Genomic DNA, 13,497 nt, shown 5'->3' on the forward strand with positions numbered 1-13,497 from the left:
GACACTGACGGCGGCGGTGCACAAATGCTGCGCAGCTAGCGCCATTCGACGGCCAACACCGCGGTTCCTGGTGTGTCCACTGTGCCGTGCGTGTGATCATTGCTTGTACAGCCCTCTTGCAGTGTCCGGAGCAAGTATGGTGGGTCTGACACACAGGTGTCAATGTGTTCTTTTTTCCATTTCCAGGAGTGTAATTCCATTTCCAAATAAAGCAGTTGCTGACAGGTGTGAAAATTACCAAACTATATTAAGTGATGCTTGCAAACTACTAACACAAATTCTTTACAGAAGAATGGAAAATCTGGTAGAAGCTGACCTTGGAGAAGATCATTTTGGATTCTGAAGAAATTCAGGAACAATTGAGGCAATACTGAACTTACAAGTTATCTTATGCAGCCTCTACACTGAACAAGCAGTGAAGAAAACTAAAGAAAAATTTGAAGTAGGAATTAAATTTCAGGGAAAAGAAATAGAAACTTTGAGGTAATGACACTGAAATTCTGTCACAGACAGCAAAGGACTTGGAAGAGCAGTTGAACGGAATGGCCATTGTCTTGAAAGGAGGATATAGAATGAACATCAGCAAAGGCAAAACAAGAATAACGGGATTAGGAAATGACACATTTAAAGTAGTAGATGAGTTTTGCTATCTGGGCAGCAAAAGAACTGATGATGGCTTAAATGAGGACATAAAATGTAGACTGGCAGTGGCAAGAAAAGTATTTCTGAAGAAGAGAAATTTGTTAACATATAATATAGAGTTAACTGTTAGGAAGTCTTTTCTGAAAGTATTTGTCTGGACTGTAGCCATGTATGGAATGAAACATAGACAATGAACAGTTTAGACAAAAAAGGAGGGGAAGCTTTTGAAATGTGGTGCTACAGAAGAATGTTGAAGGTTAGATGGGTAGATCACGTAACTGATGAGGAGGTAATAAATAGAATTAGGGAGACAAGGAATTTGTGGCCCAACTTGACTACAAGAAGAGATTGGTTGTTGGTTCACATTCTGAGACATCAAGGGATCACCAATTTAGTATTGGAGGGAAGTGTGGGGTGTGAAAATAGTCAAGAGAGACCAAGAGATGAATACAGGAAGCAGATTGAGAACAATGTAGGTTGCAATGGTTATTTGGAGATGTCGAGGCTCACACAGGATAGAATAGCATGGAGAGCTGCATTAAACCAGCCTTCAGATTGAAGACGACAACCACAACAACAACAACAACAACACTGTAAAGTTTGGAAGGTCGGAGACAAGGTAGTGGCAGAAGTAAAGCTGTGAGGACGGGGCGTGCGTCGTGCTTGGGTAGCTCAGTTGGTAGAGCACTTGCCCGCGAAAGGCAAAGGTCCCGAGTTCGAGTCTCAGTCCGGCACACAGTTTTAATCTGCCAGGAAGTTTCAACAACACAATAAACTGGTAGTTTGATGATTTCATATATTAAGAACCTTACTGAGGAGTTTTTTTTAATACTTTTTAAAGTATCTTTGGAAATTTGGACCACAGTTTGTTTTGTTTTATTTTGTACAGTACATTCTATATAAATTTAATTCTTGGTTGCACAAAAGATGATTATTCCCTTCGTGATTCATCTTTTGTACCCATCACTTCTGAATGGCTTTTCTATATGTCTTTTGAGAGGAAAGGCACTGTTAAAACAATGACACAGATAATCAACAGATATTTTTGTTTTTCGCCTCAGTGCCGTCCTCGTGATAAACAGTTCCCCAGGTCTTCTGCTTCAGCAGGTACTTCATTAACATTACATTGTAGGTATCTTTGATGGAAGCACCTATATTTTGGAGAACTACACCTCTGAAATATGTCATAAAACTCATCACGCGATGCAGCCCTCATTAGCTATTGAACTGAACAAAATTTGTCTTCCATATGTTGGCCAGCATATTACATGTTACACCAAGTATATGGTCAGACGCACTCAAGGAAAAGTGAGATCATTCTGAATTGTAATGAGGCAGTAGGATAGAGCAAGCATTTTGAACAATGCCATTGTGTTAGTTGTATTGTTTGCGTAGACATCTGACCTACAACAAAAATGCTTTAGTATGAGGCAAAATGGGTTTGTGGTATTTGGAAGAAAGTATATTCATTGAGTCATCCTTAACCTTGCTTCCACTTAACTATAAACCTTATCATGAGATATCTCTTAAATTTATGAGCTCACTGGGTAAGGGGTTGCAATACATGGCACCTTTGATACATGGACTTCTATCCATTAATCTAAGTCTTCTGTGGCTAAGTTAAAATCTTCCTTATTCCTTGTATTATAACCACAAAATTCCATATTTGTGCTAGTTATTTTTCTGTCCCCTTTCACTGTTGCAGTTTTTGAAATCAATACTGTATATACAGTCACAATACAAACATTTAAAAATAGACTGTTACATTAGATTCTCTTTTTGACTTCAGCTACTATCGTCAGAATCATATTCTGTAACACAAAGACTCTATATTTGTTTATTTGTCCAAGAATCATTTTAGTACATTGTTTGTACATATGATATAGGACAGTGGTAAACCTAGTTAATTTACAATGTAGTGTACTACATTGCTTGTACATGTGATAATAGCAGTTATTAAGTGAGACAACATGATAAGCACAACGTAAACTATATAAAAAATTTGGCCTTATATAAAAAATTTGGTAAATGAGGTTTACCTATTATAGTGTTCCATAACATCAGACAAAGAAGAGAAGCAGTGATCAAGCAAGAACTGTTTTAACTTTGTTTTAAATGCATTTAATGTTGGTATGCATTTTAGGTAAGAAGACAAATGGTTATATAACATAGCTCCAGTATGATACAATCCTCTTTTCATAAGTCTGTATTTACTGTGTTCACGTAACAGTTCATCTTCTGCCCAGTTTCATTGTACATATGTCATACATATTGCATTTTGAAGAGATACTCTGAAAGGTTTTTTTACAAACATTTGGTATGCGAACCATGAGTGACTCTGCAGGCGTCAATACGGTAATCGAATTCTTGTCATACCCGTCCCAGCGTGGCATCGTCAACTGTGGCTGTTGCTTCCTGTAATCTCTCCCGCAGCTCTGGTACAGGTGGTACATACACCAGATCTTTAATGAGTCTCCACAGAAAAAAGTCACATCGAGTGAGATCTGGTGATCGGGGAGGCCATTTCATGAAACAGCTGTCCCCTTCTGTAGCATTGCCGATCCATCGATGCACCAGCTCTGTGTTCAGGTACCCACGAACTTCATGATGAAAATGGGGTGGAGCACTATCCTACTGAAAGATGAATGGAGAGTCCGATCGCATTTGAGGCATCAGCCAGTGCTGCAACACGTCCCAAGTAGGAATATCCAGTGACAGTGCTGTCGGTGAAGAGCTATGGCCCGTAGAGTTTTCGACATGACAAGGCACAAAAAACATTTACCTTTGGGGAATCACACTCAAATTCAGTGCATTTGTGTGGATCCTTTGTACCCCAGATTCGTAATTATGCCTGTTCACTTTCCCATTAGTGTGAAAAGTTGCTTCTTCACTAAAAATTAAGCGATCAACAATGCCATCCCCATCCTCATTCAGTTGTTGCAACTGTGAACAAAATACAGAACGCTTGTCTTTGTCGTCATCATTGAGCTTCTGCGCTAGCTCCAGTTTGAATGGTTTCATAGACAGCTTCTGTCAATGGAGCCATTTTGAGTTCACGAGATGCATGATGCACCAATTTCTTTGGACTCCTTATGAATGTCTCTCATACGCACTCCACATTTACTTCACCCACACTGGGATGTCCGCTCCTCTTTGCCGGCCACAAGCAACCTGTTCTAACAAATTTATTGTGCCAGTGCTAATCGGCCTTCCTTGTTGGTGGCTTCTTACCGTACTTGGTTCTAAACTTCTGTTGAACAGCTGTAGCACACTTGTTTTTGTCGAACTCCAACACAGAGAATGCTCGGTCCACAACTGAACTCGCCCTGTTTGTGACTAGTGCTTACTATTGGCAAATTACCAAACTACGCTGTGGCAGTATACATGAAAAAAAAAACTTTCACAGTTTCTCTTTGAAATGACGTATGTATTATGTCATACAATGTTTGGTTCTTGTGCAATAAATAATTGAAAGTGTTCCCGGACTTTATGTACACCCTGTATATACAAGCAAGGCAGCAACAGTATTTTGAGAGTTTTAAAAAGGGGTCTACAGGAATCCATGCATTTAGCATTTTTTTTACCCTGATAATCTTTTTCTGTATTTTAAATGTTTTTGTAGAATTTGTGGAATTCCCCCAAAAAATTATTCCATACATAAGTAGCGACTGTTTAGGTGCACCTCCCACTTCAGATCTGCCTGAACATGAGTGCCTAGAAATTTTGTACCACTGACCTTAGACACATTTTCTCCTTTGATAATGAAAACAAGGTTTACAGGATGGAGGTTTTGTGTGGTGTGGAAGTTAACTGCCACAGTTTTTCAGAATTTATGATGAGCCTATTGGTCCTCAACCAGTGCATTGAGGTACGCTTAACTGATATTGCAGTCTCTTGCAGATTTTCCTCATTCTGTAATTTAATTAGAATGTTAGTGTCATCTGCAAAGAGTACAGTGCTTCCATCGCGTATTTTACTAGCCAAGTCATTCATATACAGCAGAAATAGTACAGATCCCAGAACTGACCCTTGTGGGACTCCATAATTGATTTTCTCCTCATCACTGTAAAAACTAGAAATTTTTTGTGTTTCTCTATCTTTGTATTTTATTTCTGTTATCTTCTGATGTTTACTGAGGTATGACTGGAGCCACCTTTCAGACTGGCCTCTAACTCAATAATTACTTAATTTACGCAAGAGAATGCCATGATCAACAACATTGAAGGCTTTACTTAGAGCCAGAAATATCCCAGATACATGTTGCTTATCATCCACTGCTTCTAATATTTCATTTACGAAGGCAAAATTTGCTGTCTGAGTTGACTTTCCAGCTCTGAACCCATGTTGGGAGTCACTTGTCAGCCTCTCTCTATTCAAGAAAACTGTTAACCTTCCAAGGAACAGTTTTTTCATAATTTTGCTGAAGTCTGACAATACTAAAACTGGCCTATAATTAATAATATTACTTTTTGCACCCTTCTTATGCAAAGGTGTTACTTTTGCAGTTTTTAGATTATTTAGAAACACACCACTCTCAAAAGATGAATTTACTATGGTTGTTGGCAGTTCCACAATAAATGTTGCATGAAGTTTGATAATAGCATCTGGTATCTCAACAACACCCACTGAATATTTATTAGGTAATTCTTTTATGATTCTTGACAGTTCCTGAGGTGTTGCTGGATACATAAATAATGTGTTTGGGTGAATTTTTTGATCTGAGTGACTGGCTGGCTGTTTGTAAAGGTGTATATTTATTAACTACTGTGCTATATTAGAGAAATTATTGTTGAAAGCACTAGCCACATGTTTGGGGTCAGTTAGCTGATTATCTGGCCTGTTGCCCATTTCTTTCCTTATAATTTGCAAGTTTGCTTTAGTTTTATTCTTGGAATTACACAATATTGACAAAATTTTCTAGTTTTTTTTGCTTTTGAAATAACTCATATTTCTCATTGGTATCATTACAGTCATATACATCTTTCCAACTTTCACCCTTTAGGAGAGAACAAAAACATTCCACATTTTTTGTACTGAAATTCCTTACTATGTGTCATATTCTGCCGGGAATTGAGTGTCCTGAAAAATTCATTGCAAGAATTTGAGCATTGTGACCACTAAAACTAACATGTTATACACATATTTGCACTCATTTTTCAAGATATGATCGATAATAGATGAAGAGGTTGGCGTTACTCAAGTTGGTTCAGTTACCACATAAATGAGTGTGTGATATGTTCCTCCCCACAAAACTCACTACACAAGTAATGCCCCAGAAACACTGCAACATATTATGAAACATTGTAAAAACTTCAGGGGTACGCACATCTTCTCTGAAATTGACAGGTCAGATATCAAAATAAAATCAATACATAGGGAATTTTGGCAAAACGACGCCGATAAAGATGCCACAGAACACGACAGAATTTGTTTTAAAGAGAATGGGACAGTTGTAAAGGGCAGTTTGTGACTAGCAGATATTTTTAATAATTACTTTTTATGCAAGATAATGGATTCAAATAGTTCAGAAGAGAAAGCAAAACAGTACACTGAAGAAGCAATACAGATGTCATTTAATGAATTAAAAATTAATCTTGCATCACCATCTGAATTGCAGAAGATCATCATCATGACTGTAAATAGTACATGTTCATAGGGCATGGATAATATCTTGAACAAGACCCAAAAAGTTGTGGCCCTATAGTTGTAATGTTCTTAGTCACTTACACAATGCATCATTAACTCGGGGTATTTTCACAGAAATATTGAAATGTGCCATTGTTAGCCTTCTGTATAAAAAGGGTGACTTGATAGATATCAACTACTACTTGCCAGTGTCACACCACTTCCTAAAATTTTTGAGCAGGCAATTGTATACCAGGTTTGTTAACCTACCTGGGTAGTAAAGGGTTGATTAGCCTGTCGCAGTTTGGACTTCAAAATGGTCATTCTACCAGGTTAGCTGTTTATACATTTACTGAACACACAATAAAATCTTTAAATATAAAACATCTCCACTTGGGATCTTCTGTGGCTGTTTAGTAAAAGAAATTGATTTTGTCAGTCATAATATTTTTTTAGGGAACTTAGTCATGGAATATGCAAATGGTTGATTTAGTTCTGATTTAAGAAACGGAATGCATAAAATTACCCTAGGCTGCTAGAGTAATACAATAAGATGTGCCACATAATATGCAATGGGAGTCCCATAGGGTTCAATCATTCCCCAACTACTGCTCTTGCTTTATAATGATGATTTGCTATTTTACCTGAATCGAGAGGCGAAATTAATCATGTTTCCAGATGATTCAAGCATTTTTATGAAGTTGATGAAAGAAAAATCAACAGAGAAAAAGAGTTAAAGATGTTTTCGTGAAAGTTACTTAATTGTTTTCCACAATGGCCTAGCTTTAAACTTTGAAAAAATGCAATTCATCTTGTTTCATACTAACAAAAATATCATACCTCCTGTTAACTTAGTCTATCACAAACAAATAATAAACAGGAGAAGAAGTTGTTATTTGTGAATACTGATGAACAACTGTGAAAACCATATAGGAGACCTGCTAAAACGTTTCAGTTTGATAACTTTTGCCATTAGAATAACTGGCAACTTTGTGGATAGAGAAGTCAACAAATTAATGTATTTTCATTCATTTATGTCTTATGGGATAATATTCTGGGCAAACTTCTCACATAGGAAAAGTATTCATTGCACAAAAGAAAGTAATTAGAATAATGTGTGGACTTCACAAACGTAAATCTTGCAGGTATCTCCTTAATCAGCGGGGCATGTTAACTACAGCTTCACAACACTTTATTAACTAATAAAATTTGTTATTAACAATCCATCAAGTTCAATAGTTACAAATGTATTCACAACTACAACCTAGGAAGGAAAAATTATCACCATTACCCTCTAATGAACCAAACTTTGGTACAGAAAGAGGTGAAATATGCAGCTATAGAACTCTTTGACAATCCACCCACAGAAATAAAATGTCTGACAGCATAAGTGTTTTAAAATGTAGATTAAAGATGATTTTCTTTAACGACCCCTTCCCTACCATAGAAGAGTTCTCAAGTAGAGATAATGTGCCGTTAAAAGCTGTACAATTCAGTCATATAAATGTTATTTCTTGTACATATTTTGAAGTTGTATATAGGTGTTATACATTTGCACTTTTTACGATTCCATATCACAACATTTATTGTGAATTTGATCTGTGGAATAAGGAACTAATTACCATTATAGCACCATATCACAGAAATGGTACAAAAGCCCAATATAATACACTTAATATCTCTGAATTTGTATATAGGGCAGCTATCCTTGAAGCATGGAGACTAGACATTAGCTTATTACATACATGATCAATCTGACATTTCCAGGTTGATCCCCCAGCCTGAAAGTACATTACTTTGGTTTTTGAGAAGTTAACCCATAAATTTGAACTTCCTTACAAACATTACAGGGATGATTTCTCCAGCAGAATAGATGTGTCATAGGAAGACATGGTGTTGAATGGTTCATTATCTTGTGTACTAGGAAGCTCATTCACATATTTTAAAAAAGAAATGGTCCCAATATTGAGCCCTGTTGCTCATCAAATATTATCGTTTTCATTCTGGACCTTTTTCTGTCTATAATGTTCCGATTGTCATGGACAGTTTCAGTACATGACTCTAGTAATGCCACATGATTTGCACTGAGGACATCATTTGCAAGTTTTCAACAGCAATCCTCTATGGTATACTGAGAACATTAGATCTGATGGTTAGCAATGAATTGGGGCACATTTGAAACATTTTAGATGTTAGCACACTTTTGGTACAGTTCAGATCTGTGCCTTTTCTGTATATCCACAATAATGCTACTGATCTCAAAGCAAGGACCATTGTATTGTGGATTGAAGGAAAAAGATGGCTTTTCTGGATTAGCGTGCTCAAAGCCCCAACCCGAACCCAACTGAATTTCTTTTGAGTCTTTGCGTAGAATTCTGTGGGATATTAGGTTCCACCATTCTAAAACATTCCTCATGACTCAGTCTATCTATTAGTGAAAGCCGTATCAAAATCCCTATAGTAGTTCCTTAGATTAGCCTTCACATACAGACTGAAAAATACAATGTGGGGACTTTAATTTATAAGTGTAGATGTTGCACGCTGTATCAGTTTGTTCACAAATCAACAGTAAATATTCATAACACGTCCGGAATCAGAAAGCAAATTTGCATTGCATGTACCAGATATGACTGAAAAACCTTTCTAAAGATTGAATGTTGTAATAGTAGGAAAATAGAGGAACTGACCCACTGTTAAGTACGTGCTATCATCCTTAGAATTAACAATAATGGTAGTCTGGAGACGTTATGTAATATAGTTACTTTTTCTTTACCATTAACTTCCTGTCTGTTTTGTATTGAAAAAATCGAAGATATTCAAAAACTATAAATATAAATAACTGCATGCCAAATACAGGTAGATGAGGTATAGGTAATAAAACTTGGTGTAAATATATAGCAAGTAGTAAAATTGGAGCCAAATGTAAAAGTAAATATGAAATGTGCATCCGGACAACACTTTCTGATATAAGCAGGAAAAAGATGAGAAATGTGAAACGTTCTGAGAATGTATTGCCCTAATAAATGAAAATGAATGTAATGGTGAATGAAGCATTGCACACACTGTGTGTGGCCAATAGATGACTTGGTATTCATTTTGTTGAAGCATTAAAAGAGGCGTGTATTGAAGTAAAAAGGAATCCACAATATGTGTGATACATTATGAAAAGTAGCTTTGCATCGCATATTATTTCATGTCTCTGATTTTCCTTTTTCTTTTTTCCAGAGGTGTTAGCCATATTGGGCATCAGATAAGTCTCCACAGCGTCTGTGCAGACGGTTTGTAAACTGCATTTATACAAAACATCAAATATTTGTTAAATATACAAATGGGACTAGCAGACCAAGAAGATATGCCTCACATAATATTAAGGATCAGTGTGTAAAGTTAAAAACTGGAAAAAAATAAAAAGCAAAATACAACATCGTGTGGAACATTGTCAATATTAGCAGATAGTAAAATAAAAGTAGTCGAAAACACAAATTGCAGCTGTTAACTCTATTTTGCATTCTTCATTGCATAAAAATATTCTGGGTGTTATTCCAAATTTTTTGCTGTGTCTAATTTGTTTGGGATTTAAATAATCCGTAGAAAGTAATTTATTGTTAATTTTAAAGAAAATACATTTTAATAAATTCTTGTTGTTGTATTTTCTGTGTGTGTAAATATTAGCATTTCCGAACATATAGCAATTTTTCTTACTGCCAATGTATATTTTTGGTGTCTTTTTCACATATTTGTATATGTAGATATGTCTATCCCAAAAAGTCCTTAGATATCTAGTGACTTATTCAGGACTGAAGCCTTCCATTACCATTTTACTTTTGGGCTGTAATATTTGTGTGTATTTAATGTAAAAACAGATAGCTCACATTCAAGTAATTTAATTCAGAGACCATAGAGAAAATACAAAATAAAACCATATTTCGGCAGACTTGCTGACTTTATTACTATGTTTCAACAACAGTACTCTGGATGGCCCTAAACAAATAGTAATCAAAATCTTATTAATTCCTTAGCATTTAAAATGTGTGCTAATCTACATTTTTTTGCTTAATTGTTCTGTGCTAATGAGTCTTTTTGTATGTGTAACTGTTATCAGAAGCACTAATCAACAATTCCAGTACAAATTTTGTATATTAACAATTAAATGTGTAAATTCTGTAGAATACGATGCACACAATTTGGACTTTCGACTACTTTCACTATGTTTCCTCTTGCCTGTGAAGACTGCTGGTGTGTACGTGAGATGTGACAATAAGGTGGTACTCTTGAAATTGTGATGCAGACTGAATATTGTTTTAGAGTTTCAAGTGACTGTTTATAATAGGTACTTCAGGGGAATAAAATGGCCAGTTTTTTTCTTCTCCTGGATTTGTGTGTGTTTGTCAGCACCATATATCATCCCTTCTAATACTCAGATGATTATTTTGTACTTTGTCATTGTTATTGGCATATACTCATGCCAGAACTGTGTTACAGAGAAAGTGATAGTATCACTAACTCATGTAAAAGAAAGAGTGCAGCTCTATAAATTTTGCTAGTGAATGGAATGTGCATTTTTCTTGTGTGTGTGTGTGTGTGTGTGTGTGTGTGTGTGTGTGTGTGTGTGTCAGAGAGAGAGAGAGAGAGAGCATTGTTGCAGTATGTTCATGAATGTAATGCATGAGCCATGAGGAGTGTAAATGAATGTACTGTAATATGTTTGTCATATCTGCAATCACTGGCAAACTGTTGTTGTTGATTATTGCACGTAAGACTATTTCTTAAAGCATACAAATTCTTTATTTATCTTGAAACTATCATGCAGAATATATATTTTCTGGCTGTTCATGTCATATAATACCAGATGCAAAAAGTGACAGTTTTGCCTATTTGGTTGTGGTTGTGTGCCCTTCATATTTACATCTGTGCCTACAGGTTCATTTGTAATACATTTTTTTCCTTCAACATTTTGCCTATGTCATCTTTCTTATTCAGCTGTCTTTTTATGTGTATACTTTTACTGGAACTTCAAGTTCAAGAAAATTATTACTGCCCTAAATACATTCTTTCAGAGAAAACAGACTTATTGTACTACAATATGCAGGAAAAATAAATAAAATCAGTCTGTTCAGCAAACAGCCAGTAATCTTATTTTCCTCAAATGTACAAAACTAAGGTAAAGGAGTCACAAACCCAAATGTTGACTCGAACACCATCTTGTGTTATTCAACATGCTACATCCAGCCAGTTTACCATACAACAGTTTACTGTAAAAATCCCATGCATGTTGCATCTTGATTTCCTTTTCAGAAACACAAATGTTGGCAAGTGGTGAAAGTTAAGTGGTAATAATTTCTTCCCAGATTGGAGACTAACTTTTAATGAGATTTGCTATGTCATTATGAAATCAAACATTGGAAAATCCAGAATGGAATGTAACAGTATTAAGAAAAGGGTTGTTTGCTACTCACCATATAGCGGAGATGCTGAGTCAAAGATAGGCACAACAAAAAGACAGTTGGAAAGTGAGCTTTTGGCCAACAAACCCTTCATTGAAAACTTACACCACACTCACACGTATACAAAGAAGACCCCCCCCCCCTTCCCTCCCCTCCCCTCCCCTCCACCCCCCCCCCCCCTCCGAACACAACCCACACACACATGAACAGCATCTCTGGCAGATGAAGCCAGGTTACTGTGAGGTATACTATGGAAGCATGCAGTAACATTTTCTGGAAACAGTCTTCATTTTAAGGAATCCTTGATGACTGAAGGACACAAAGCTTCACTCCATGCCTGGGCCCGCCAACACCGTCATTGGACTGTTGACGATTGGAAACGTTACCTGGTTGGATGAGTCTCGTTTCAAGTTGTATCAAGTGGATGGATATGTATGGGTATGGAGACAACCTGATGAACCGAAGGACCTAGCATGTCAGCTGGTGGAGGCTCTGTAATGGTGTGAGACGTGTGCAGCTGGAGAGATATGGTACCCCGATATGTCTAGATATGATTCTGACAGGTGACATGTATGTAAGCATTCTGTCTGATCACCTGCATCCATTCATGTCCATCGTGCATTCCGACAGACTTGGGAAACTCCAGCGGGACAATGCAACATCCAGAGTGGCTCCAGGAAACCCTTCTGAGTTTGAGCACGTCCACTGGCCACCAAACCTCCCAGAAATCAACATTTATGGAGCGTATCTGGGATGCCTTGCAATGTGCTGTTCAGAAGAGATCTCCACCCCCAAATACTCTTCCGGATTTATGGACAGCCCTGCAGGATTCATGGTGTCAATTCCTTCCAGCACTAGTTCAGACATTAGTTGAGTCCATGGCACGTCATGTTGCGGCACTTCTGCGCGCTCACAGGGGACCTACACAATATTTGGCAGGTGTACTAGTTTCTTTGGCTCTTCAGTGTAAGAGTAAATTATAACAAATGCAAACAGACAAACACTGATATTTATGAGAATTATTTCTCAATTAACTATTTTGAAAAACTAGTTTCAGGGGAGGGTAACCACAGATCAGATACATTAATAATAACAACAACAGCACTCAATAACTGTTCAAATTATCATAAAAATTACAACAATTAAAAAGTCAAGAATTATGTTTTTTCAGAAGTCATATAGCTGTATGAAGGTGAAGGTGCTTAATTTGCGACTACTGGTTTCACATAAGTATAGATGCACCTTCAGGTTGGTCTGTTAAAAATACAAATCACTGTCTGAAATTTTTGAGATGGTAGAAATACAGAACCATAGTGTTGACATTCAGCAAGAAATAATGATGAGTACTCACAATGGTTATACTTCCATAATGTAAATGGATAATTACTGAGCTTTTGAGAAGTTATCCATGTAAAAATCAAACCACAATGGTAGGTTGTCACAATAAAATTGAGTACACGCGAAACATGCATGTACAAATGTACAAAGCATGACTGCTGAATGAGCCAGACCTAGAAAAGATCAGGGGAAAACTAACAATGAACTGAACATTACTGTGTACAGGGATAAAATGCCTAAAAATAATTACAGTCCAGGGAAAGTACTATAAGTACATGGGAAATATTATCGCAAAAATAATACTCTAGTACAGAACCAAAACAATGAGAATGAAAGGAATCTGAAAAGTAGCTTACTGGATAACACTATGTAGGATATAGCAGGTGATCAAAAAGTCAGTATAAATTTGAAAACTGAATAAATCACAGAATAATGTAGATAGAGAGGT

General features: G+C 36.6%; 1 protein-coding gene across 3 annotated transcripts in view; it reads left to right on the forward strand.

The window, feature by feature from the left end:
• LOC124787785 (Ca(2+)/calmodulin-responsive adenylate cyclase) overlaps positions 1-10,641 on the forward strand; it is a 355,797-nt gene extending 345,156 nt beyond the window's left edge. For all 3 annotated transcript variants that reach the window (XM_047254687.1, XM_047254686.1, XM_047254685.1), the window contains one exon: positions 9,493-10,641. The gene's annotated coding sequence lies outside the window, so the exon portion shown is untranslated. The remainder of the gene's footprint in view (positions 1-9,492) is intronic.
• The last annotated feature ends 2,856 nt before the right edge of the window (positions 10,642-13,497 follow it).

The sequence above is a fragment of the Schistocerca piceifrons genome, chromosome 3 (genome assembly GCF_021461385.2).
Source record: "Schistocerca piceifrons isolate TAMUIC-IGC-003096 chromosome 3, iqSchPice1.1, whole genome shotgun sequence".
NCBI lineage: Eukaryota > Metazoa > Arthropoda > Insecta > Orthoptera > Acrididae > Schistocerca > Schistocerca piceifrons.